The 27,864-nt window shown below is 35.0% G+C and overlaps 1 protein-coding gene across 6 annotated transcripts in view; it reads left to right on the top strand.

Moving 5' to 3' along the window:
• The first annotated feature begins 5,294 nt into the window (after positions 1 to 5,294).
• The window catches only part of PJA2 (praja ring finger ubiquitin ligase 2), a 146,359-nt gene continuing 123,789 nt past the window's right edge, over positions 5,295 to 27,864 (top strand). For 2 of the 6 annotated variants that reach the window (XM_074201242.1, XM_074201243.1), the window contains exons 1-2: positions 5,295 to 5,575; positions 18,856 to 18,939. The gene's annotated coding sequence lies outside the window, so the exon portion shown is untranslated. The remainder of the gene's footprint in view (positions 5,576 to 18,855; positions 18,940 to 27,864) is intronic. The other 4 variants (XM_074201239.1, XM_074201236.1, XM_074201240.1 and 1 more) reach the window with 2 other exon arrangements.

The following is a 27,864-nucleotide window of genomic DNA, read 5'->3' as shown; positions in this document are numbered from 1 at the left end:
AAATTGCACGATATAAAATAGACTCATAAATCCTCAACATTCATATATATATAGATGTATATATATATATATATATATATATATATATATACATCTCTCTCTCTCTCTCTCTCTCTCTCTATATATATATATATATATATATATATATATACATATATATATATATATATGACTAGCAAAATGCACCAGAAAGAGCTGGAAAGAGAAATCCCATTCAAAATAACCTCATATAAAATACCTGGGAGTTTATTTGTCAAGGCAGACTCAAAAACTTTTTGAAAACAATTACAAAACACTACTCACACAAATAAAATCAGATTTAAAAAACTGGGCAAACATCAACTGTTCATGGATAGGTTGAGCTAATATAATAAAAAATGACAGCTCTCAGGGTGGCTAGGTGGCACAATGGATAGAGCACCAGCACTGGAATCAGGAGTACCTGAGTTCTAATCCAGCCTCAGACCCTTAATAATTACCTAGCTGTGTGGCCTTGCACAAGCCACTTAACCCCATTTACCTTGCAAAAACCTAAAAAAAAATGACAGTTCTCCCAAAACTAAATTACTTGTTTAGTGCCTGCCCTGCCAATCAAAATTCCAAAAAATAATGTTAATGGGTTAGAAAAAGTTTTAAGTAAATTTATATGGAGAAATAAATAGTCAAGAATTTCCAGGAATTCAATGAAAAAAAGTGCAAGAGAAGGTTTACCAGATGCTTTACCAGATCTAAAATTATATTATAAAGCATGAGTCATCAAAACTGTCTGGTATTGGTTAAGAAATAGATTCATGGATCAGTGGAATAAACTAGGTGAAAAAGCAGTAGATTATAGTAATCTGCTGTTTTATAAACCCAAACTGTCCAGCTATTGGGATAAAAACTCTCTCTTTGATTAAAAGCTGTTGGGAAAATTGGAAGTTATGGAAGAAACTTAGATTAGACCAATATTTCATACCCTATACCCTAGATAAGATCAAAATGAATACAGGATATATAAATAAAAAATATTATAATCAAACTAGAAGATCAAGGAGTAGTTTACCTGTCAAATCAATGGAAAGGGAATCAGTTTATGACTAAGGAAGAGATGGAGAACACCATTAAAAACAAACTAAATAATTTTGATTACATTAAATTAAAAAGTTTTTGCACAAAAACCACTGTAACCAAGATCAAAAGAAATGAAGTAAATTGGGAAACCATTTTTGCAACTAGTATTTCTGACAAAGGTCTCATCTCTAAAATACACATAGGACTGAGTCTAATATTCAAAAAAAAAGCCATTCCCCATTTGACAAATCGTCAAAGGACATGAAAAGGCAATTTACAGATGAGGAAATCAAAGCAATACATAGTCATATGAAAAACTGCTCCAAATCATTACTTATTAGAGAAATGCAAATTAAAGCATCTCTAAGATACCACCTCACACCTCTCAGACTGGCCAATATGACCAGAAAGGACAATGTTCAATGTTGGAAGGGATGTGGGAAATCTGGGACACTAATACATTGCTGTTGGAGCTGTGAACTCATCCAATCTTTTTGGAGAGCAATTTGGAATTATGCCCAAAAGGCAACAAAAAAATGTGCATACCCTTTGACCCAGCAATACTACTACTGGGTCTATACCCTGAAGAAATGATGAAAAAGGGTAAAAACATCACTTGTACAAAAATATTCATAGCAGCCTTGTTTGTGGTGGCAAAGAATTGGAAATTAAGTGAATGTCCTTCAATAGGGCTTAACAAACTGTGGTATATGTATGCCATGGAAAACTATTGTTCTATTAGAAACCAGGAGGGATGAGATTTCAGGGAAGCCTGGAAAGATTTGCATGAACTGATGCTGAATGAGATGAGCAGAACCAGAAAAACAATGTACACCCTGACAGCAACATGGGGGTGATAATAAACCGTGATGGACTTGCTCATTCCATCAGTGCAACAATCCGGGACAATTTTGGGCTATCTGCAATGGAGAATACCATCTGTATCCAGAGAAACAATTGTGGAGTTTGAACAAAGACCAAAGACTATTATCTTCAAATTAGGGAAAAAAAATTATCTTATTATATAATTTTGCTATCTCATACTTTATTTTTCTTCCTTAAGGATATGATTTCATTCTCATCGCATTCAACTGAGATCAATGTATAACACTGAAACAATGTATGGACTAATAGAATGCCTTCTGTGGGGGTTGGGGGGAGGGAAGCAAGATTGAGGGGAAAAATTATAAAACTTCAAAATAAATAAAATATTTCTTAAAAAATCATATGATTTTTGTTGTTTTTGTTATTGATGTAGTTAATTATACTTAGAATTTTCCTATTATTGAACCAGCTTTGTATTCCTATCATAAAATTTTTAAAGGAAAAGTTAAATTAACTTAGAAAGAGAAATAGACCTTCAAACTACATTAGAAGACCTCAATTTAGCATTTTCAGATGTAAATAAATTCAAGAAGAAAAGAACAAAAAAGGAAATTAAGGTCTAGAATTGACTTTTAGAAAAGGTAGTTACGATAAACTTCTGTAATATTTTGAAAGAGAATAAAAAGAAATTTATATATTCTCAAGTTTTTATGGATCCTTCATAAAATTTTACCAGGTATTAATGCTTAAAACATCAGAAAAAATACAGAAATGTATAAATATTAAATGTCTTTTACTGACAATAAGACAATAAAGTTATATTCAGTAAAGGACTTTTGAAGCCAAGATTTAAAATAAGATTGTAACTAAGTAACTTCATCTAAAATAATGAATAACTTAAAGAAAAAAATCATTGAAATAATATCACTTAAGATAATAACAATGAAACAACATATCAAATTTTTCAGGATGCAGCCCAAACAGTACCTAGGGCAAATTTTATATCTTTAAACACTTCCATCAATAAAAGAAAGAAAGCAGACTAATGAATTGGGTTTGAAATCAAAAGAAAACAAGTAAATTATAATCCTCTTAATTAAACACAAAAATAGAAATCTTGAATATAAAAGGAGAGATCAACAAAAACTGAAAGCAAAAGAAACAAAAAAAAAATCAAGCCACTGACTGAATAAATTTAACTAGAAGCTGGATTTTTTTTAAACAAAATATAAGTCATTTAACTTTTTAAAAAAAATAAAGAATGAAATTAATGGTTTCTAAAGTGAAAATACTATATTCACCAATGAAGAAATCAAAAATAATTATTAAAGTTAAATAATTTGGGAACTATTTGACTCAACTGAAGGTCAACAAAACTGATTATCTAAATATAATGGATGATTATTTATAAAATATAAATTGCCTAGATAAAGAGGACCAGAAATATAATCTTGATATTAATTAATAATCTTATATTAGAAAAAGTAATTGAACATGCCATCAATGAACTACTTAGAAAAATCTTCCAGATCAGATGGATTTACAAGTGCATTCTAACAAACAATAAAAAGCAATTAACAAATGTAGTGTTGATAGCTAAACAAGTTAATAATCCTAACTGATGCAAAAATTTAAATTAGTTATTAGAAAGGAAACTACAAGAAAATATATCTAGAGACTCTGGGTAAACTAGATTTATGGCAGGAATGCAAATTAGAATAAACATATGCAGGAATGGATGAACAATGATCTACCTCGTCGTCGTAGGATACCTCACCTCAATGAGATAATGGATCAATTTGTGTATGGTTCTATTGGCAATGGATGAGGAAATTTAAAATCAGAAATAAAGTGCTTTATTTTATTGTGGAAATTTTTGAAGGAGCAAAGAGGATCCTTTTAGCACAGTGGACTCCAACAGAGAAGGGGGACAAGAACAAGAACAAGAAGGGTGACAGATCACTCACACTATTTCCTATAAATAGACCGGAGCTTTCAGAAACTTCATTATTATTTCAATCAGAATATATTAGGAGTTGCTAGTCAAATGATTACTCTTAAGGCAAAAGCAACAGAATGAACAGAGGAATACCTTTTGGTTCTTCCACTTCCCTTCTTTGAACCTTTCAATCTCTGATAATATCAAAAGAGAAGAGATAGTGTTCTGGTCCTTAAAATCTAAACTCACCGAAAAATGAGAGGGAAAGATTCGTTAGAGGTCGTGTATACTCTCCTTATTTTCCAAGGAAAGTTACTACATAAAGATACTTTAATACAGGTCATAAAGTTATGAATAGCATCAAGAGAATGCTGTCCTTTAAATAAATACTAACACAAATAGAAATTTCATTACAATTTTGTGTATAACTTAAAAAAAAATTCTATTTGGTTCTGTAGCCTTCATTTTCTTTGTCAGCCTGCCATCCATTATAACAAATATTTTAAGGAGGGAAAAGCAGTCCTGCAACACTAACCATCACATCAACCATGTTAGATAGCACAAGCAATATATTATTTTTAGGGTCCTCATCTTTGCAATGAAGAGAGAGTTTTTCCCCCCCATCCCTTCTTAGGACCAACCTTGGTTATTATAATTGCAGAATGCTGTTTTTTTTTTCTCTGTGTGTCTGTTATACTTATTTTGTATATACAGTTTTTTTTAACGGAATGTCTTCTGCATGAATTCATCTACATTGTCCGAATTGTTGGCATTCCATCACACGTCTGTCTTTCAGCTCAGTTCCAGACAAATGACATCACTTGGGTAGCGGGAGGGAGTGCCGTGACGGGCCGGGCAATGCGCCTTTCCCCAGCTAGAGACGTGACAATCGGGTATTTGTTCCTTTATGTTTGACAGTCTTTGAACTGAAAATGAAAAAAAAACCCACTTTATTTGTCCCTGTGGAAAGAAACTCTTAGCGCTGCTTCCTCCTGGATCCCGCGGTAGGAAAGTAACTGGCACCTGCTCGTGCCCTGCTCTTTTTGTCCGCCGCAGTGTAGGAGGCGTCCTCCGCAGTGTAGGAGGCGTCCCCCGCTTCTCTTGGTGCTCCGCCCCTTGACTTCGCGGTGAGCCCGGGACGCGTCGCCTCCCTCCGCAGAACGCCGCCGCCCGCGGAGCGCTCCCAGGGCGAGGGAGCATCCTGCCGGAACGCTGCCGAGAAAGTCCTCAACTCTCGCACCGTTCTACCAATCGAATGAGGTTTTCTCGCGGGAGGCGGGGCTTCAGACAGTGCTTCCTTCTTCCTCTTCTGTCCCTCAAACCGCCTTTTCTCCCCTTCGGATTGGGTGCCTAGGTTTGTTTGGTAGAGGTTCTCCAAGCCCATTGGTCCGGGCTAGGCGGGAGGGCGGGTCTTCGCAGGCTCCCAGCCTCTGGCGTCTCGGCCGCCGCATTGGGTGGGGCGGGGCCTTCCAGCGACCGTCCTCCTGGAGAGGAGGCGGTGGCTCCGGGGGTGGCGGGGCGAGGAGGCTGCGCTGCTCCCGGCTCGGACCCACCGCGGGTCTCGGTGAGAGGACTTGTCGTTCCTTGGATCCTCCGAGTTGGGGGTCCCCGGGGTCAGGGCATCGGGAGGACTCGGAGAGCCTCCCTCCGGCCCAGGGAAAGAGAGAAGCCGGGCCAGGCTGACTCCCCGCGGGGCTGCGGCTGCGCTGACATAAGCCGGAGGCCAGGACCTCCTCTGGCCCCCGGGCCCCGGCTCAGGTGGGCCCTTTCTGTCACTCGTGCCCCTGCGTCCCCCTCCCTCCCCCTCCTCAGTCGTCACGTCGCAGTCACAGTTGGGGATGGGTTTGATCCTGTTTGGGGGCCTTAGACTGTCCCCCTCCCCCACTGTCGCCCCCCGCCCTGCCTCCCATCTCCTTTGCCCAAGGACCTTGCCCCTCCCCGCCCCCCTCCTCACCAAGGCTTCGGATTTGTACCGAACTGCAGAGATGGTGCCCCCCCCCCCCGCCTAGGCACATCGGATTTCTTCACTGCCCTCCTGTCACCACATTTGTCTTCGCGTCGGCAGCCCGGGCTCAACCTGCTTTCACTTGCCCTCTCTATTTAGACTGATCTGATGCCCCAAGCAACTTTGCATTTATTCTTCTCTCTATATAGCATTGCCGGCCCGATCCCCACTCCGACCTTTCCCGGCCCAAACCTTGCATTTTTCTTGTGTCCTTACCACTGCATTGTTTTCCACATCTTTTCCCATCATCCTCTCATCCCATATCGTCTTATCAATTTTTCCCAAAGCATAACTTTCCCGCAAACGTTCTTAGACCAAATTCAAATCGGTAACTTTAAAACCTGTTCATAATATGGAGTAAAGGTGGGATCGAATGTCACAAGTTTTAGTTGTTCTTGTCTGCCAGAATCTAGTGCAGTTTTGAGCTATTGAATACCACTGAGGATAGTGACTTAACTTTTTGATTTTGCACGAGAATATTTTTTAAAAGACTATATAAAGCAAGCATGGGTTAGATAAGCCATCTTTGACATTATTTAGGTAAACGGCATTTATCCTCTTCGAAAACCAAGTACACGCCGTTTCAATATATTAAGTGTTAATACTTAGATGTGAAAGAAATTGGAGGTCTTGGACGTTTTTCAGTTTGGAAATTGCTGTAGATGCATATATATTTTATCTACAACTAGGGTAATATTGGCTTGATTTCTTTAGCTAGATTTTAAATTTGTAAAACTTTAGCTGTCTAGTTGAAGGACATTTTGAATTTCGTTGTTTAAATTTTGTATTTCACTGTCAGTTGTCCATGTTGATATGTCAGAATGCATTCCTTTCAGCATCTTATATCATTAGTGGATGATAGCATTATCTTTGTCCCATATTTATAATTTCATGTTCCATCATTCCATTTTTCTAACACTTGTCAACCAAAGAATTATTTGTAGCTGATAATTTCCTCCAATATGATATTATTCAAGAATTAATTTGAGGTAGTTTTGTCTTTCTAATTTGAGCTGAAGGATTGCCATGCTCTGAAAACAAAATAATTGCCTGTTAAAATTATTTCTCCAAGTTAGGTAATTAGAACAAAGAATTGTCAAGTTTTTTAAAATTTGCGTTGTGATTTAATCTTTTAAACTTTGATCTAATAAATTTGGTGCTTAAATATAGTGCCCCTAGCATTCTTCAATAAGTTTTTATTATATGATTATTTTTAAAAATCCATTATCTTCTATAGGACTGCATTCTTATACACAATTGGTATTGATTTTAATATCCAGTCATTTTATTTCATTAATAAATAAAATTAAAAAATTAAGTGTAGGAGCATTGAATGTTTTCTTATCATAAACTAACTGGAATTAGTTGTAGTTGTTTCTGTTTGTTTTGAGAAAATCTGCCATTTTCTTGCACTATTTCAAACTCTGACATAGTTGCATTTTACTGAATACTCTGTGTAGGGCCTCAAATAAAGCCAGTGGCTTTGGGGGAAAAAAAAAATACTGACTCAGCTCATGTTGAATGATATAATAATACCAGTTTTAACTTGTATTATTCTTGTTATTTATTGAGAATCATCATGGTAGTTGTGGATAGAGTGCCAATTTCAAATAAAGGAAACGAAGTTTCTAATGTTTCTGATATTTACTAGCCTTGTGTCCTTAGGGCAATTTATTTAACCTCTCTGTGCTCTTGGTAACTCTTAAGAATATAAATTGCATATCAATTACAGATTTTTGCTGGTAAAGGAAATTTCTTTGAGAGTTCTCTCCTGGGATGAGTTCCTCATAGCAGTACTCTTTAAAAAAAGATCTCTAAAACAGCAAAATTGTATTTACTCTGGATTAATTTTAATTTCTTGGTTTTGCCAAGATTTTCCTCATTATATGATGAAAAATACAGGTTAATTCAACATAATTTATACCTTTTTTATAGGACATGGTAGACTGGCAAGGAGTGGGAAAAATTACCATTTTAAGTTTGTGCTGGATATATATATATGTATATATATATATATATATGTTATATATACAAATAGACTATAGAATGCAGCTTTGGCCTTTATTAGGAAATGAAGACTTCTTACTAATAACAATATCAGTATCTTTGGCATAACTTCAGCAATCATCACAGAAACCATTTATGTTGGTGATGTCTTTTAATATGAGTGATAAAAAGGAATCACTGATACAAATGGGATATAATATTAAATCTAATTAATTTTCTGCCCATAATGGTAGTCTCTTTTTTTTAGTTGTTGGGTTACCCAAAAATTTTCAGACCTTTCTAATTTTTGAGAGGTACCTGTATTTCTTCTCTTGAGAAGAATTATATGAAGACAATGCAAAGAGTCACTTTTAGGCCATATCTTCTTGGGAGAAATGCAGTTAAACTGTCTTTTGGATCATCCATATTATGATTTCTTTTATCAAATAAGATGATTGACAATCCTACATCTGACTGATGTTTGTCTTTCATTTGTGAAGAAGACCATGACGTCAGAAAGGTGATGCCATGTCATGCAAGTGAATTGAATTTGAATGAAGGGTTGCTGTGCAAATTTACTAGTGCTACATTCTTCTCCAAAGTCATCTGAGTCCACTGACCAGATATGGATCCTGATGATTGGAGATGGCCCTCTTTCCAAGGTTATAGTTTAACCAAGACAATACCTATACATTCTTTAAGGATATATAGATAAAGAGAGAGATGAGAAGTGCCCCCCCCCAATTAAGCTCAGAGGGTAAGACTCTCAGGGGTTTCTCAGTGATCTTGAAGAGCCTCTTTTGCATAGCCCTCCCCCCAAAAATCTATATGGGAGGGGAAGATCTTCTGGGTTTCTGGCTATAACAGAAACAATTGCTATTTACATTCACTCTGAACCTTTCTGGGCCCAAACAATGAACAAATGGTCTTAACCTGAGCCAGACTGTTGTGTTAGTTCTTTTAATCAACTAGACCTGGCCCTACTGTTTTGGTAGCAAGAGGCTACTGAAATTTTCTTCAGATTGAGTTAAAGAACTAGAATGTTTTTAGTTCAAGTGTACCTCAAAATTTTTTAGGCATTTTGGTTAGAAATTATATGCCACAAGAGAAAAATTCTGCACCTTCTTGTTTGAGGATATGATTTTTCAATGAAAAAGATCTAAAATTTCCTTCCTATTCTAATTCCTATTTTTTGCTGGCAGAATCTTCTCCAAATGAATAATTATATGATGTTAGTATTTTTAGTAATCGAGAGATTTATCCTTCCTCCTCCTAACTGCCCCTCAAATGAAATTTATTAAAGAATATTTTCACTGAGGCTTTAGGAAGGGTAAGAGGAAAGTGGGTAGGGAGAGTTCTGGTAAAGTATTCAGACATTGTAGAATGCTGCTTTAGTCCATATAAGAAGGTACAGATTCATAGACTATTCAACTTCTCTATCTCCTCTTTCCTCTTTTACATTTTTGAAGCATTATTTTTCTTTGATTTATGGGGTCCTAAGGTATTAATTGGTAGAGAAATAAATTCTCTCTTAATTCCTGTCAAAGATTTAAGATTTCACATCCTTGATCTATTGGTTGTTGGGATATTAAATATTTAAGAGGGAATATGACTTACCCCCATGGAGAATTTTGGATCTTGCTTTTTAGGGCCTTGCTTAAATTCTTAAAAAATTCTCCTGAAACCTCAAGAGCCATTAGTTCAGAATAAGCTTCATGGCCAAAACAAGAACAGAAATGCCATCAAGTTTGTTTATAATCTGAATTTCTGATTTAATTTTTAATTCCCAACTGAGCCAGTCCTCAAAACTATGCCAACTGGATCCAATACAAATTTATATATTACATAATCCCAAGTAGGACTCTTCTGCCACAAGGCAGCCTTTTTTATCCTCCCTATTCCATTCATCATCTCATTTACCTCAGTGGCTATTCCAAACTTTTTTCATGTTTCCTCAAAACTCTTATGTTCCCTTCCCCCACCCTCCCAGCTGAGACTCTTTTTCATGGCTAGTCAAAAATTGAGGCCATTCAAGAACTCCTTCTTATCTTGTGGTAGGAAAAAATAAAGCAACCCAGTTTCATCCAGACAGATGATTTATTTAGCAATGCATTCATTAAAAAAAAGTCTATCTATAACCTAGGACTCAGAAGTTTGGTTTCTCACAGTTAATATACATTTTTGGAGTAAGTTAAAAAACAGGGAAAACAGGATTATAGGGATTTTGGCATCTTTATTTTCATTGCTTTTGTGTGGGGATCATTAGGAGACACTTAGGGGAGAGGGAGAAGGGTTAGTTTTGTGACAGTCCCTTATGTCAGGTGACCTTTGGGAGGGAGAGATTAATCTTATGACTTAAAATTGAGTACTTGCAAAGCAGCTGAAACTTAACTTCACAAAATGGTGGACAAAAGCAGAAGGGAGTTACTTTTGGTCACTTTTAATGTAACAATATTTTCTTTGATTATGTGATGTTCAAACCCCAGTATCACTTTTTGAAAGCTTTATCTACTAAAGCTTTCTGAATGGAATGGTAGTCTACCTTAAGGGGCATTGAAGGAGTAGGGGGAGAGAGACATCAAAAATAATAAACAGAGTCATAATCTGATGTAAGTCCTAAGGAGACAAATGTTGCTAAATAAACTTAATAGATAAACTAATGCTCTAGATCAGACTATATTTAGAGGGTTCACCATGGACCAGTTTGAGAGAATACATGTCAATAAAGTCACTGAGAAAACTCAGCAAACTTTAACACCTTAAAACAAAAAAGCCAAAGTAATACAATAGTGATCATCAATATTAAGTAACATCAAGTTTCCTTGTAACCTAGAATCCACTTCCAACATCTGTTTAATCATCACATTTCATATTGAGTCCCAGTTGCCCCATGTAACTATCTGGTACTTGGGAACATCTTCCCTTGGACATTTTGAAATAAGTTTCATTCTCATGGAAGCTCTGAAGGAAGTTCTTCCTAGCAGATCTGCTTCTCTGGTTCCAAGTCACTTGCAGAGATACCCAGTGTATTCTGATAGAATCTGTTAGTAACAAGACTCAACACAATTTAGTACAACCTCCTAAATAGCTTTTCCAGTTTGAGGCAGGAGATTTACAAGTTTGTTCATGTGGTAAAAACCAGCACATGTCTTAGGGTTCTAATCCTATTAAAATAGAGCAATAAGATGAATATCAAATTAGAAACCCATAATTCACTTGAAATTTTAGAAAATTTTCAGTTTTTACATGCCACTTGCTGTTTCTATATTTACCTAAACACTTTACCTGATATGGGACTGCCATTATCAGACTGAAGGAAGAATCTTAAAAAGAATTCATGAGGGTCTAACTTGGAAAATGAGCTCACCTGTCTCAACATTATCAGACAGAGACTTCAAAATAAGAAAATGATTTCACTTTCTTTACAATTACAAATGTTATTTATGTGTAAAATCCTTAATTCAATTTTGAAAATATATTACTAAAACAAACAATATTCCATCAGAAAGATGTGGAGACCAAGCATGTAAAATATATATAAATATAGCTTATGTATCCTTGTTGTTATAGAAAAGTTTGATCCTGTTGCTTTCTCAAAATTTACTATTCCATTTAGTTTGAAAACTTTTACATCTTTGTCCCATTCCTCCTTTTTGAGGATATTATCCCCATATCATCCTGAAAGAATGGGATATTTAAGGACCTAGTCTTATATATGAGTAATGTAACTAATAGTAAAAAAGCTAAGAACTCATTTACCTAATTATTAGGATATGGAATTGACTCCAAATTCAGATTGAAAACAGTTAAGAACTTTCATACTTACATTCTATTATAGTAATTCAGAAATGTCTTAGTATTAATCCATTAATATATTTAGTATTGCATTGATAAACATTCACTGTTTACCTGCTCTGATTATAGAAATTTGCTATAAAAGGAAAAAAAAGAGGGATTTGGTTATGACAGTAACAAGTCTGTTCCTGCAAGAGCACAGATTGATCTGACATAAGCCATAACAAGGGGTAGAGGAGAACTCCCTTAGCTCTTTTTTATTTCAGTCAAGCATTATGTTAACAGCCATTCATATAACAAAATTGCACATTATTCACAGGGCATGCTCAGAATTAACCAAGTGGGAAAATTTCCTGTTCAGAAAGGACATTGAATTGCAGGACTCCTACCTTAGCGTGAGTCAAGATTGTTCCCTTAACTTTTCTCGATGACAGACATCTACCTGTTGCAGTTGAGACAGCACCTCATACTTTCTTTGAACCTTGGATTGTTGGCTTAATACCAGTTAAGACAATTGTTACTTTTATTTTGCACTTGTATCTGGCTCTTTGTGACCCCATTGACAATTTTTTGGAACACTGGAGTAACTTGTAATTTTCTTCTTTAACTCATTGTACAGATGAGAAAACTAAGGAAAACAGGGTTAAATGACTTGCTAGAAAGTCTGAGGCCAGATTTGAACTTAGGAAGATGAGTCTTCCTGACTCTTGGCCTGGCACTTTTCCCACTGTGCTACCTAGCTGCCTCTGTCATACCTGAAATCAAAACTTAGAGCAGTATCAATTACAGTCCCAAATAATTTTACCTCAAATAACAAAATTTCACTAATCACAATTTAGGACTAGGTTCTTATGTTTTAATAGCAGTTAACAATAGGAAATTTCATTTGAAAATTAAGAATATCCACATTCTGAACACATACAGTGAATACCTGATAGTTGGTTCAAAGCCCCCCAGAAAAAATGCTGACTCTAGTAAGTCATCATTTTGTATTGCCTGTTCATCCTTAAGGTAAGATTGAAAATATTGGATCTAAGGTCTATGATTACCAAATTGACTCAAAGATCACAAAACCTCCCTATAGACTATTAACAGGTACAAATTCATCATTTTCATAAGTGATAGCCAAATAATCTTAGCTAAAAACTCCTTTTTTACTATAAGCAAACTTATAAGCTTCCCCACTTTGTGGGGAATTTTATCACATCACTGTCAGCATGGCTGATAAGATTTTATTTATTTGTTTGTTTATTTATTTATTTAGCAATGTATTCAGGTGTTAAAAAAAAACCATACCAAAAAAATGAAACCAGAAAAAAACCCTTGGGCTCTAAGGTTCTAGGTAAACCAACAACACAGAAGCTTGATTTCTCACAATTAATGTGCAATTTGGAGGAAGTGAAAAACAGGCTAAACAGGATTATAGGTATATTGGCATCTGGTTTCTCATTGTTGGAGTAAGGGAAGTGTTGAGCCACAAAGGTAAGAAAAGCATTAGTTTTGTGACATTTCTTAAGTTGGATAACCTTTGGGAGTGAAGATTAATCTTGCAATTTAAAATCAGGTGCCTCATAAGCAGCTGAAATTTAGCTTCACAAAATGATAGCTAAAAGAAAATTGGAATTACTCATTTTTGTTTTGTTTTATTTTTTTTTTTGCTTGTTTTTGCAAGGCATTGGGGTTAAGTGACTTGACCAAGGTCACATGGCCAGGCAATTATTAAGTGTCTGAGGTCTGATTTGAATTCAGAATTCCTGCCCCAGAATTACTCATTTTTTAATTTTTAATTTGCATCCTCACATCACTCAGATTGTTTTCTTCTTTTTCCTCCATGTGTCAAATGATAAAAGGGTCCTTCTTGCCAGGGCAAGATGCACCCCATGAACTCATTCTTCAGCAGATTGTTCCCTTTATCTTATTCTCCAGTTTCTTTCTGATCTCTCTCACTAATCTCCAATTTTCCCCATCCTACTATACTTTCTTGTTGCCTTAAAAGCACTCATTTTTTTCTCATTTAAAAAAAAACTCTTAGGGCCTCTAGGTGGCATAGTGGATAAAGCACTGGCCCTGGAGTCAGTAGTACCTGAGTTCAAATGTGGCCTCAGATACTTAATAATTACCTAGCTGTGTGGACTTGGGCAACCACTTAATCCCATTTGCCTTGCAAAAAAAACCAAAACAGAACAAACAAAAAACCTCTAGATCTTTTGTTTCTCCTTCCATTTGAAGCTAAATTCCTTAAGGAAAGCATTTGTACTAACTGCCTCTTTTCCTCTCACTTCCAAACCCACTACAGTCTAGTTTCTTGTGTGATTAAAATTAAATTCTCTCTAGAATTATCTTCATTCTCTTAATTGCCAAATCTAATAGCTTTTCTTCAATTCTTATCAATTCTTATCAATTATTTTGCTTGATTTCTTCATTCTTTGACAATGTTGATCAGTTTCTTCTAGATACTCTTTCATATCTCAGTTTTCCTGACTCTATTCTCATTCTTCTCCCACATGCCTAAACACTACTGAGTCACTTTTACTGAAACTTTATCCAAGTTATGCCCCCTTGCCATGGGGGGTGTCTCTTCAGAATCTGTCTTGGACTCTTGTCTCCCTCTGAACTATCTTCCTTGGTGATCTCTTTAGCTCCCAATGAGTTTACATTTTTCCTATAGATATGACATTCAGATCTATATTCAGCTCTGACCTCTCTCCTGAGCTTCCAATGTCTCACATAGGGGCGGCTAGGTGGCATAGTGGATAAAGCACCGGCCTTGGAGTCAGGAGTACCTGGGTTCAAATCCAGTCTCAGACACTTAATAATTACCTAGCTGTGTGGCCTTGGGCAAGCCATTTAACCCCATTTGCCTTGCAAAAAAAAAAAGTTAAAAAAACCCAATGTCTCACATAATTGACTTAGACAATTCTTAGACATCTTAAATTCATGTCTTAAAAAACTACAGTGCTGAGGAACATCTCTCTCTCTCTCATGGGTTTGGAAACATACCTTATACTTTGTATGTCCAGTAGTACCTAAGGTAGGCTGAGGGAATATAGGGCTTTGGCAAGCAAGTTCTTGTTGGCTGATAAAAAGCAGGAAGAAAGTGAATAAGAAGGGGAATAAACAGGACATTGCCATATACCATGGAATTTTTTTTTTAAATAAAGATTTACGTCAGAGAAAATTGGTGAATTTAAGAACTCATGAGATGATGGAAGGAGTAGATTTTGTTTTACACACATACACACAGACAGTGAACTAAAAAATGATATATTCAAAAAATATAGGAAAAGAGCCCAGAAGATCAGGTTGAGGAACAAGGATGAATAGAAGGAAAATTTATGATTATTAGAGAAAGAAAGAAAAATTAATTCAACAAAAAAATTAGAATTGAACTACTGTGTGGTCTCATTTTTTTTAACCTTTAAAGTGATAGTTAACCAAAAAATGAAATAATGATGGGGGATTAAGCTCATAATAGTTGCATTTTTATTTTCTGAGGCACCTAATCATCAGAAAATAGAAAATTTGAGTAAGAGATGTGTGTTTGCTTCTTTTTAGGACAACTGTAAGCCTTCTGGAAGTCAAGTAGAGACCAAAGAGAAAGTAAAATACTTGATTCTTTTACTCTTCAAAAGGAATGCAACATAAATATTTCTTATCTAATGGTTTAGCTTTGTAAATTTTTATGAGTACCAATTTCTCTTCTACTGTATTTAAGTCTGCCAGCTAAATAATATAGTGGAGTCAATGAATATTTTGTTTTATTTAAGGCTTGAGAAAGTATGATCTTTCTTGAAAACTCTCAATCACAGCTTGTTTATTTAAAGGCTAAGTTTGATAGGTATTCCTCCCTATCAAAACTGTCATCACAATATCTATATGGTAATCATAGTTTATTATGTGCTCTGCATAGGCTCAGAATATCTGAAATTTGCTAGAGTTTTTATAATTCTCATAGTTTCTAGTTATATCCAAGAAAAAAAGTGATAACTGAAATTTACAGCTGCCAAAAAAGGGAAAGTTAAAGAAAGATTTGTATTTTTAAAATATGACTATAATAGTTATAGTAGGCTAATGAAGGGAAAGTTCATATATCAAAAGATAGCAAAAGTTGAAAAATTACAAATACTAAAAGCAGTTAAAATACTAAAAGCAGTTAATTTGGAATCTGAAACTAGCAAATGGTTATAAAACTGAGTCAAATTCTTTTAACCCTAAACAGGTAATCAATCTGGATTAAATTATTGGAGGTTTCAATTAAATTTTACACAATAAGGAGAGTCTCACTTAGCCAAATGATTTTCCTTACAAATAAATTGCCACACTGAAACCATTAGAGAGGAAATTTAAGTTTTATGTCACTTCCAGTTAACTATCTTCATTTCTACTAGGGATCAGATCCTTTTTCCTTCAAGACTCAGTGTAGATGCTACAAACCTTTCCTCAACCTTTCCCTGTTCCCCATTCCCACAACAAAGAGTTCTCTTAGTCCTTCAGTTTTGTCTTTGCCAGTGTTTCACTATTTTTCCTTGTACCTATTTTGGCAGTTCCTCCATTAGATAGTAATTGCTTTTTAAGGGCCAGAGCTGTATTATTTGAAACTGTACATCTCTAAAGCTTAACACATTGCCTTTCAAATAACTGATGTTCAGTAAATGTCTCAATTGAATTAGATGAATTCTTCCTTATAACTTATCATTTAAAAAAATTATCTCTCCATCCCCCATTGAATATTGAAGAAAACAAAATCCTAACAACCACCAGTTTCCATACTGGTGACATCCAAATCTTCATGCCTCGTTCCATATTTTAAGTTCATCAGCAATCTGGCAGGAAATGAGGAGCGTGATTCATCTTTAATCCTCTGGATTCATGGCTTATTATAGCATTAATTGCAGTTCTAAAGTCTTTCAAAGTTGTTTTTCTTTACAATGTCACATTTTGTAAACAGTTCTGCAGTTCTGCTTACTTTATTTTGCATCTGATCACAGGTCAAGTTAACAAGCATTCGTAGTAGAAGTTGTCTAAGATACATGGAATGAATGTTCTTCCTTCTCACATCGGCTTCAAAGCTTTTCTGCTCCTTTTCAAGACTCAGCTCAAATCCCCATGTTCTGCTAGATTTCTCCTATCCTTTTTTCTATTATTATTTTCTATTATTACCTTCCATTAATTCTGAATATATCTTGTACATACATAGTTACTTGCATGCTGCCTTTACCCATTAGATTGTTAGTACCTTGAGGACAAGGATCATGCTTTTACCTTTCTTTGTATCTTCAGTAGCACAGTACCTGGGATATAGTGCTTCAGGAATACTTGTTGACTATCAAATCTAATTTGCCATTTTTTCCTCCCTAGCTCTTCTATTTTCTGTTTGTTTCAGTATTTTTCAGCTTGTCTTGTAGTCCTTATGGCCAGCATGTTTATTTTCTGCTAGTTTTAGTTAAAGTTGTTGTGAGAGCCTTGTTCTCCCCAGGTTACATCTTGGATGTCTCTGAGGTCAACGTATTTCCTCTTAATAATGCCTTTTTTCCTCTAGTTTGTTCATCTCATTCCTGAAAATGGACAAATAAGTACTCATTCCTGAAAATGGACAAATAACTACCCAAGTCCTGGGATTGATGGATAAGATATCCCCCCCCCCACCCTTTCAGAACTCCAGCCAGCCTCTTCTGTTAAATTCTACTTGTGGCTCAAGGATGCTGTCATGACTTTTATGCAGTGGGGCTTAGGATCACCTGGGCTAGTCATTTCCTCGAGACTTTTTCCTTTTCCTGAACAAGATACAGCTGGGCTCCAATTGGTATTAGTTTGCTTCTTCAGTTGCCCTTGGGCTGCTTTGTACCAGAGCTTTTGTCTTCTCCAGCTGATTTACTTCAGAGTTATTATAGAATTCTAGAGGTGCTATGTACTCTGGGTTGAATGAAGGAATCTATAAGAAATTCTTCTAATTTTGTCAATTTAATGGTTCATTTTTAGGTTTGAGCAGCATATTTAGCTCCTAGCCCATCATCTTTTCCAAATAGTCACATACTTTACACTCTAATAAATCATTACTTTCCTCTCTGTTCTCCTTATTTTTTTTTACTGTAAATAATAAAACAACAATGATTAGGTTACATGTCCTCAATTAGACACTTATCCCTTGCTCAATAATCTTTTATAATAATCTCTGATTTACTTTCTTAAACTTTTTGAAAAGTTTTTTTTATGGATTTTTTAACTTCACCTTTTTTATTCATTTCATTCCCTCTCCTTTTCCCTCCTCCCAAAAATTTAATCCTTTTAATAAAGGATCAAAAAGAAAAGAAAAAAAACATGTCTAGTAAAACTTACCAACACATCAGTCAAGGATATCATTGTAGTTAGTATTTCTAACCCATAATCCTTCACCTCTGCAAAGTAGGATGGGTGATGTTTTCTTACAGCTCTTCTTTGGGGGTGTTTGCTTGTTATAATTACATAGTATTTATTTTTATATTTTATTGTTATTCTTTCCATTTACATTGTTTTAAATTTGTGTTGGGTTTTTTTGGGGGTGCTATTTACTAGGTGCTATTTACTACCCTTTATATTAGTTCATTTAAATATTCCCATTTTTCTCTTACGACAAAGTAATTTTCAGTACATTTATGTACCATAACTTATTTAGCCATTCCCTAGTAGTTGGACATATACTTTGTTTTCAGTTTTTTGCTACTTCAAAAAGAAATGCTATAAATATTTTACTGTACATGGGCCCTCTCTTTGAGCTACTTGAGACATATGCTCATGAGTCATATGGAAGCTGCTGGGGAATGGAATGCTGTGCAGAATGGTTGAACCAGTTCACAACTCCACAAAATAGTACATTACTGATCCTATCTTTTTTTTTTAAGGTTTTTTGCAAGGCAATGAGGTTAAATGGCTTGCCCATGGCCACACAGCTAGGTAATTATTAAGTGTCTGAGGCTGGATTTGAACTCAGGTACTCCTGACTCCAGGGCCATTGCTCTATCCACTGTGCAACCTAGCCACCCCTGATCCTATCTTCTTAAAGCCCTTCTTACATATCTCATAGAGAAATAGGGCATTTCTGTTTTTTGTCATTTTTGGCAGTGGATGGGAAGCAAAGTCTTGAAGTTGTTTGGATATCCAGTACTCCTATCAGTGTCTTAGAGGAATCTTTAATATGTTTTTTTAAAAGATTTAATTTGTTTTTTTTAAAGATTTTTATTGATATCTTTTGTTCTTATATCTCTTATATTTTCAGCAAAACCATTCAGCATATAGAAAACAATCTGATGTTACACACCTGTGGGTGCCAATTTCTGCAAAGAAATTTCTTCTTGGGGGGGTAAGCCTATTCTTCATAGTTTTGCATTCAGTTCTTACAATTTTTTTATTGTAGACATTGTGTATTTATTATTTTCCCGGCCCTGCTTACTTCACTTATAAAGAATTATATGGCTTTCTATGTTTCTCTAATTATTATGCTCTTTTTTACAGTTCAGTAATATTCCTTTAATTACATTCATGTTTCATAATTTGTTTGACCATTGTCCATATGATGGGCATCTACTTTGTTTCCAATTCCTTGCTACCATAAGAAGTGTTGCTATAAATATTTTGGTGCATATAGAGTCATTCTTTTTGTTAGTGACCACAGGGTGTACACACAGCAGAAGATTCTTTGCACTTTATGTGCATGATTCCAAATTGGTTCTAAAATGGTTATACAAATTCATGGTTCCATCAAAAATATACCAATCTTTCTACAATTTCTCAAATGTTGCCTATTTCTGTCTTTTATTATCTTTTCCAATTTTCTAGTTATAACATTGAGGGTTTTTTGATTTCTTTGTTTTTCTTTTATTGTTTAGTGATTTGAAACATTGTCATACAGCTGTTTGCAGTTGCTCCTTTTGATAACTATTTGTTCATCTTCTTTAACTGCTTCTCTTATTCCCTAATGGCATTCACCATATTTTTTCACATGTATGTTAGTTTCCTGTATATCATGTATATTTGACCTTGTCCGAGATATTTGTACAAAAAGTATTTGTACAAAATTTTGTTTGTACAAAAGTATTTGAAATAGGTTTTTATATGGTTTTAAAATATGTTTTACCTGTATTAAATATTTTCTGATTAAATTTTTATTCTTAATATACATTTTTAAAAATTTTGAGTTTCAAAGGAGTTGGAATTCTCCCTTCCTCCTGCTGCTCCCCTCTGCCTTGAGAAGACAAGCAATACAATCTTGATCATACATGTGAAATCATGCAAAGCATATTAATCATGTTGCAAAAAGAAAACCAAAAAATAAAGAAAATAAAGTGTAAAAAGTATACTTCAAAGGGCACTTGATATTCCTCAGTTCTCTAAAAAGAACAAGTTCTTTGTTGATCAGAATAGTTAATATTGGATCATATTACAGTGTTTCTGTTACTATATAAATTGTTCTCACTTCACCTGACCATCATTCACATAAGTCTTCGCAGATTTTTCGGAATATTTTCTGCTCATCATTTCCTATAGGATATATTATTCCATTACAATATTTTACCACAACTTATTCAATTTGTTCTCCAACTTATAGGCATCCCCTTAATTTCTAATTCTGTACCTCCAGAAAAAAGAGCTACCTTGAATATTTTTGTACAAATAGATTATTTTTTCCTTTTCTTTGATCTCTTTAGGATACAGGATTAATAGTGGTATTGTTGGGTCAAAGAGCAAGTACAGTTTTAGAACCTTTTGGGCCTAGTTCTAAAATATTCTCCAGAATGTTTGCACTAGTTGACAACTTCACCATTAATGGCCCAATTTTCCTATATCCTCTCTAGAATTAGTCATTTTCCTTTTCTGTCTTGTTAGCCAATGGCAGGTGTAAGGTGATATCTCAGAGCTGTTTTAATTGCAGTTTTCTATTTATTAGTGCTTTAGAATATTTTTTCATATGATTATTGATCATTTTAATTTCTTTTTCTGAAAACTGCCCATTCATATCATTTATCAATTAAGGAGTGGTTCTTATTTTTTTTTTAAATTTGGCTCAGTTCCCTATATATCTGAGAAATGAGGTCTTTATCAGAGACACTTGCTGTAAAATTTTTTCAGCATTATAGATACATCTTGCTGATGATTTTAGATAGATGCTACTTATTTTAAGGTTCTATTTAGTCTATGTTTTCTATTTTTAATAGGAATGGGTATTTTCAAAGGTGCGTCCATTGATAAAATCAGGGTAGTTGAATGGCAAAGGGAATAGAATATCAGACCAACAGACAGGAAGATTCATTTTCCTGAATTCAAATCTGATCTCAGACATATTCTTAAGAGCTATGTGACCTGGCCTTGTTTGCCTCAGTTTCCATTTATGTAAAATGAACTGAAAAAGGAAATGGCAAACTAGTCTATTTCCAAGAAAACCCCAAATGGGGGTCACAGAGAGTTGGACAGGACTGAAAATTGATAAAAACCATATGATATTGTTGTTTCTTTTATTGATTATAGGCTGGTTACATTTATAGTTTTCCTAATATTGAACTAGTCTTACTTTCTTTATATAAATTTCACCTTGTCATTATGGATGATTTTTAAGATATATTGCTGCAATCTCCCTGCTAATATTTTATTTTAAAGTTTTTCATTTAATACTCATTAGGGAAATTGGCCTGTAGTTTTTTCTTTGTTTTTGCTCTCTTTTTTAAGTACCAAAACTATATACATATATATATATATATATATATGTATATATATATATATATCTGTATATATATATGTATATATACATATATATGTCATAGAAGTAATTTGGGAGGATTCCTTCTTTATCTATGAAATATGATTTTGGAATGTATATTTCTATCTTTTGAAATGCATTTTATCGCATGTATTTGAAATTATATTTTTTTTATCTTTTATGATGTCCTTCTATTCCTCCTTTGGTTAAGAATTTTTCCTTAGCCACAACTATGAAAAGAACCTTATCTAGATAGATCTCTTCTCATTTTTATGTTGACACTTAATATTTTTGTAATGCATTATTGACTATATTACAACATCTTTAAAGTCCTTCTATAACTTTTCCTTCAATACCATATTATATGTCTGATCCTGTTTTTCTATGAATTACCTCACTTTTTTAAATTGATATTTTATTTTATTTTCCCAATTACATTCTATGGTAGTTTTTCAATAATCATCCATTTACAAATTTATAAATTATACATTTTTCTACCATCCTCTCTTCTCCCCCCCTCCATATGATGGTGAACAGTCTGAATGTTGTACTTATTCATTTGTGTTAAACATATTTGTGTATTAGTCATTTTTGTGTAAGAGGAATTAAGACTAAGGGAACAGAAAGCAAAGAGAAGTTTTTAAAAAGTGAACATATTATTCATTCAGATTCTGGGGTTTGTTTGGTTTTTTTCCTCTGGATGTGAATGGCATTGTCCACAACAGTCTCCCAGGGTTGTCCTTGATCTCAGCAGCTGAGAAGAGTTGCAGTCGTCTTAGTTGATGAACTCACAATGTTGTTGTTAATGTGCACAAATGTTTTCTTGGTTCTGCTCCTTTACTCAGGATCAATTGGTGTAATTCTTTCCATGCTTCTCTAAGGCCCGACCACTCACACACCTCAGGATATCTATTTTCACCCATCTTTTCTTTCTTTATTGTAGTCTTAGATGGCTATTCTATCTTTTTTTTTAGGTTTTTGCAAGGCAAATGGGGTTAAGTGGCTTGCCCAAGGCCACACAGCTAGGTAATTATTAAGTGTCTGAGACCGGATTTGAACCCAGGTACTCCTGACTCCAAGGCCAGTGGCTGTTCTATCTTGAGTAACCTTTCTACCCTTGACCCCACTATTTCCCTCAGGATCTTTCCACATTAGTTTCCAAATCCTATTTCATCTTCAGTCTCCTTAAATAGTCAATCCTCATTATTCTTGAATTCCATATTTGAAAATTCACCCACTTCCTAAAATTTGTTTGTAATCCCAAAATCATTACTTATGGTGCTTTTGTGACCATTTACAGATGTAACAGGTGTTTGGGTAAAACAAAGTTTCCTTTTTTAGTAGGTTTTAACCAATGTTTTCACCAAGAATAGTGCTGAAGGACTCTCTAGTGATCCCAAGTCCAAGAAAGCTGTGAAATTTATCTTGTGGAGAAAATATGTGTGTGAGATAAGTAATTTATGCATGAGTTATAGTGCTGTCAGCTATGAGTTCAATGTTAACAAATCAACAATATGGTTTATTCAGGAAAAAGGAAGAGAAAATTCATTGAACTGTATGAGACACCACTCTAGAAAATGCTAGAAGCTATGGAAAAGACAGGAAAAATAATGAAATTTATGAATTCATGTGATGGTGATTGATTTTTTTAAACAGAAGCATAATAGCTTTTTTTGAGACTGAAAGCCAAAAGAAATTTATAGTCATGTTACCCTGGGTCAGAAAAATATTAAATCTTTTTCAAACCTGTATTGACTGACTCACAAGATATACAGCATGAATGTTAAACTTGCAGGGAAAACAGGTTCTGCAGATCTAGAAACTGTGGAAGAATTTTTTTTTAATTCCAGCAAAGTATAATGATTATGTAGAAAAGAAAGTTTTCAAGAAAATGACATTATACAAGGACATTGAAACCCATATCCTACAAATGGCCACCAAAGTCCCTGCCTTTAAATCAAAGATCATGCAACCTTTCTATTGGACTGCAGTTCCAAGGGTGACTTTTAGTGCATACTCCTAAGAGTGCACAGAGCCCCCAAATCAACAAGCACTTAGAAAATCTGAACTGTGTGCTGGTCCATTGGAGGTAAAACAATATGTTTCTCATGACAAATAATTGAGGAAGGCTTTAATGGCATGAAGCATGGAGACATGGAGGAAATTTGAGTAGACAAGGCAGTTCACCAGTGAAGACCTGGACAAGATGGGAGAAAAAAAGAAGGCATTGGAATCAATAAAGATAATTATGGCAGTGAAAGTCAGTCTGAGATTCTTAGAAATTGTCCTTCCCATCATGACTAAAATATCAGAATGAAATTCTATTTGTGTTTACTATATACGAGTACTGTTTATTGTGTGCAAATGTGTGTATAAATGAAAGAGTTAAAGTTTACATTGGTAATAATTCACAAAAATAGTATAAAGTTGTTTTATTATAAAGAAATGCTGTATATAATTATTTAAACTAAATATTTGTATTAAATAAGATGTATTTAAATGATCACACATGAATCAAGATTATGTATTTATTATTTGATGAAAATATTTTGATCAGAGGTTTGCAGGAACCTAGCCCCTTTTTTCGCCTAATACCAATAGTTTAGAATTTGCTTATTCAGTCTTCACAGAAACTTTATAGAATGAATGAGGAGAATTGACTGGATACTAGTTCCTTCCCCATTGCCTACAAACATGTTCAGTTTTCTCCTATCCTTAAGAAGAGCTCCTCTTAAGCTGTAATTTTATATTGATATTTCCCTTTATTACTCAACTTCTGGAAAGAGTAATTGGGGGATGGCTAGGTGGCTCAGTGGATAGAGCACCAGCCCTGGAGTCAGGAGTACCTGAGTTCAAAAGTGGCCTCACACACTTAATAATTACCTAGCTGTGTCGCCTTGAGCAAACCACTTAACCCCATTGCCTTGCAAAAAAACAACAACAAAAAACCTAAAAAAACCCAGAGTAATTGATTCTACTTCCTACCCATTCAATCCTCAATCCTTTGCAATTTACCTGCTAACTCTGTTATGTTCTGAAATTAACTCTCTTAAATTTCATCATTAACTTCTTATTGCTAAATCTGTCTTATTTATTTCTAATGGCAGAGTAGAATGAAAGCCAGTCTTTAAATAAGAAAAATTAGAATAAAAGTCTTGATTTTAAAACATTTTCCCTGTGACCCTGTATAAGTCAATTAACTTCTCGCCCTAAGACTATAAATTGCAGTTATGTCTACATGTTGTGGTATACAGATATAATAGCCAACATTTATATAATACTTAAATGTTTTTAAAACGCATTACATATATCATCTCATTTTGTCTTCATAACAACCCTGGGAATATTATGCTACTTTTGTTCCCATTTTATGGATGAGGAAACTGAAGTCCAGAAGTCCAGTGTCTTTTCCAGAATGACTTAGCTACCTTTAAGGTCTGGTGTAGGGGATAAGACTTGCTAAGGTCTTCCCTGACTTGAGATCCAACACACTAGCCACTACACAACTAGATAGATAAAATATTTGCTAAATGTTTACTCTGTGCTAGATATTGCTAAACACTGGCGATTCAAATACAAGCAAACAAGACAATTTTTCTCTCAAGGTAGATAATACATGAAAGAAATGAAAAGTGAGGGAGGGAAGGAAGTAAATTTGGTTGGTAGCAAGGTGCCAAGGGAAGAGGTGGAGAAGTCTGGAGATTGAGTCATATTGGAAATAAAGTGAATTTGACTGTGACCATGTTTGAATGGACCTTGGCTAGTTACCAGTTAGGAGAGCATGGCCTGAAGGACTAGACTATTAAGAAATTAAGTGACATAGGCTGTTTATTCACCCAGAAAATTCCCTATATCACTACATCTGTTTCCTATCCTTGTCACAACTTTTGAGGAAACCAAGACCCATTACTTCTGTGGGTATTTGAGGACAAGAATCTAACTCCCAAGCTTGTCTTGAGACAAGTATTAGAGTGATAGATATATATCAGTTCTCCCCATCACTTGAACTCTGCCAGTCTAGTGACACTGGCTTCTTTGATGTTCTTCACATATGACATTCCATTTCCCAACTGCAGGTTTTTTTTTTCTATTGCTTGTCTCCCATTCCTGGAATTCTTTCCCTCCCCATTTCAGTTCCCAACTTCCCTGATTTCCTTCAAACTTTAGTTAATCTCCTTCCTTCTATGAGAAGTCTTTCCCAGCCTTCTTTAGTCTTAGTCTCTTATTTCCTATTATCTCCAATTAGCTATATATATTTTGTTTGTGCAGAGTTATTTGAAATGTTGTTGCCCTCATTGGACTTTGAGCTCCTTGAGAGTAGGTACTATTTTTGTTCTTTTGTATCTTCAGCCCTTAGCACATTGCTTGTCACATAGTAGGGGTTCATTAAATGCTAATTAACTTCTCAGAAGAATGGCTATAGATACCATTTGATAATTGTTCTTTCAGGATGTCTTGGGAGAAGTTATAGCTTTTCTCAAAAAAAATGAATCATACCTGTATAAAACTGATAAAATATTTCAATGTGTGAGTGAAGTTTTATTATTTTTATTTTGACTGTGTGGTCTTTTACAGATGAACCTCTGTTCTCCATCTTTTCAACTAGAATTGAAATATTTTTTGTACTAAATATTAAATTATTTTATATATTGAAATTAAGTTCAGGAACCAGTTTACTGTTCCATTTGTGTGAACCTTGTATCTTCCTGACAGTAACCAAGGAAATAAAAGGAGGGCTATGATAATAAAGGACTGTCATGATTCTGAATAGAGAAAAGAAAGGTCCACATGTCTACCTGAGCTAAATGTTGCATTTTTGTTGATTGTCTTTTCTATGCTATCACAAAGTACACTTCCTTTGCTTAGTTAGATGGATGTATCCTTTGCGTATCTTTCATTTCATTCCTGTCTCAAATCTGAGGTAGCACACCTATCTGTTCAGCTATACCCTATATAAGACAGTCCAAGTCAAATTAATTCAGTTTGTCCATCTGTGGTTCTCCTGTCTTTCCCATGCATTTCCCTGTCTCTTATTGGAATAACTTAACTGAACTGCCCATTCATAGTGTCTCTTAAAAGTGTCAAAATTGATTTTGTGTGTGTGCGTGTATGAGAGAGAGAGAGAGAGAGAGAGAGAGAGAGAGAGAGAGAGAGAGAGAGAGAGAGAGAGAGAATGAATTTGATTTGACCACTTTCTTTTGAATCTCAGGGAAATGTTAACAGGGCTTGACCAATTTTGTACATGTAGATATACAAACTGAGAGTAATCAGTAGTCAAGATGACAGTGATTCAACTTCTATTCATGCTTCAACTACTCTGTACTATTTGTGTTAACCTAGAGAAGTCACTTAACTTTTTGATACTCAAGGTAATTCTCCAAAAGCATAAATAGCTAAGTGGCGCAAAGGATAGAACATTGACCTTGGAGTCAGGAAGACAAGAGTTCAATTGCAACCTCAGACATTTGACACTAGCTGTGTAACTTGGGGAAGTCACCTAATCCCGATTATTTCATATCTAGGGCCACCTCCAGTTGACTTGATCCATATCTGACCATATGGCACTGGAGGAGAAAGTGAGGCTGGTAATGTAGCAGAGTACCCCCTCACTCAAATTCAGTTCATGTACTTGTCATGGTATCTCCTCCCTGATGTAGTGGACTTCGATCAGATGGAATGTTTTCTGCTCTTCAGTGGTAGAGGAAATTTCAGGCAGTAAGTACCTTCTATAGGCTGAGAATCTGAGAATATAAAGACAAAAAAGAAATAAACCTTCCATGTGAGAAGTTTACATTATCTTGAGGGAAACAGTATGTATACATATAAGTATATACAAAATAAATTTAAAATAATTTGGGAGAAAAGTGCTTTCACTTAGAGAGAAGAGGTCTGGCCATTACACTAAGCTATGCCTAAAGTTAAGGATTCTAAAAATAATAATTGTTGTTGCCCTTTGTGTTTGAAGAGGACCATGTCATCACGGTGATATGACATGCACATTATGATTATAGTAAAGGAGTGTTGGGCAAAGGCATCCCTCTTACTGCCTTTTCCAGAACTGTTTCACCCCTTAGCTGTATTGATAAGAAACAGGACATCTCAAGATATGTGGATGCTGTAGGAATCCTTGGGTCTTATGGATATGGTATTAGTGAGGCTTCACAGAGTTCCAGCACTCCAAGAAAAGTGCCAGTCTATGATTTCCTAGTGACAAATTGACAACAACACAGTATATCTAAATCTTTCTGTCTGTTAATTGCCCCCACATTTTCAAGGGCCACCAAGAGTTTACCACCAGATACCACCATAACTACCAGGATTCTAAGAGGCCCAGGTGTAAAGGGAATCATTCTGGTCCTGAGAGATGGGGCAGGGATAGTTAGCATCTAGATGACAGATTGAGGAATATCCAATCAGCCAGTTAATAGTGTGGAGTTTTGGGTTAATCAACCTAAAAAGATGGGCTAGGGGGTGGCTAGGTGGCACAGTGGAAAAAAGCACTGGCCCTGGAGTCAGGAGTACCTGGGTTCAAAA

Source organism: Macrotis lagotis, chromosome X, assembly GCF_037893015.1.
Source record: "Macrotis lagotis isolate mMagLag1 chromosome X, bilby.v1.9.chrom.fasta, whole genome shotgun sequence".
NCBI lineage: Eukaryota > Metazoa > Chordata > Mammalia > Peramelemorphia > Peramelidae > Macrotis > Macrotis lagotis.
The sequence above is the reverse complement of the archived record's forward strand: the minus strand, read 5'-3'. Positions and strand labels throughout refer to the sequence as shown.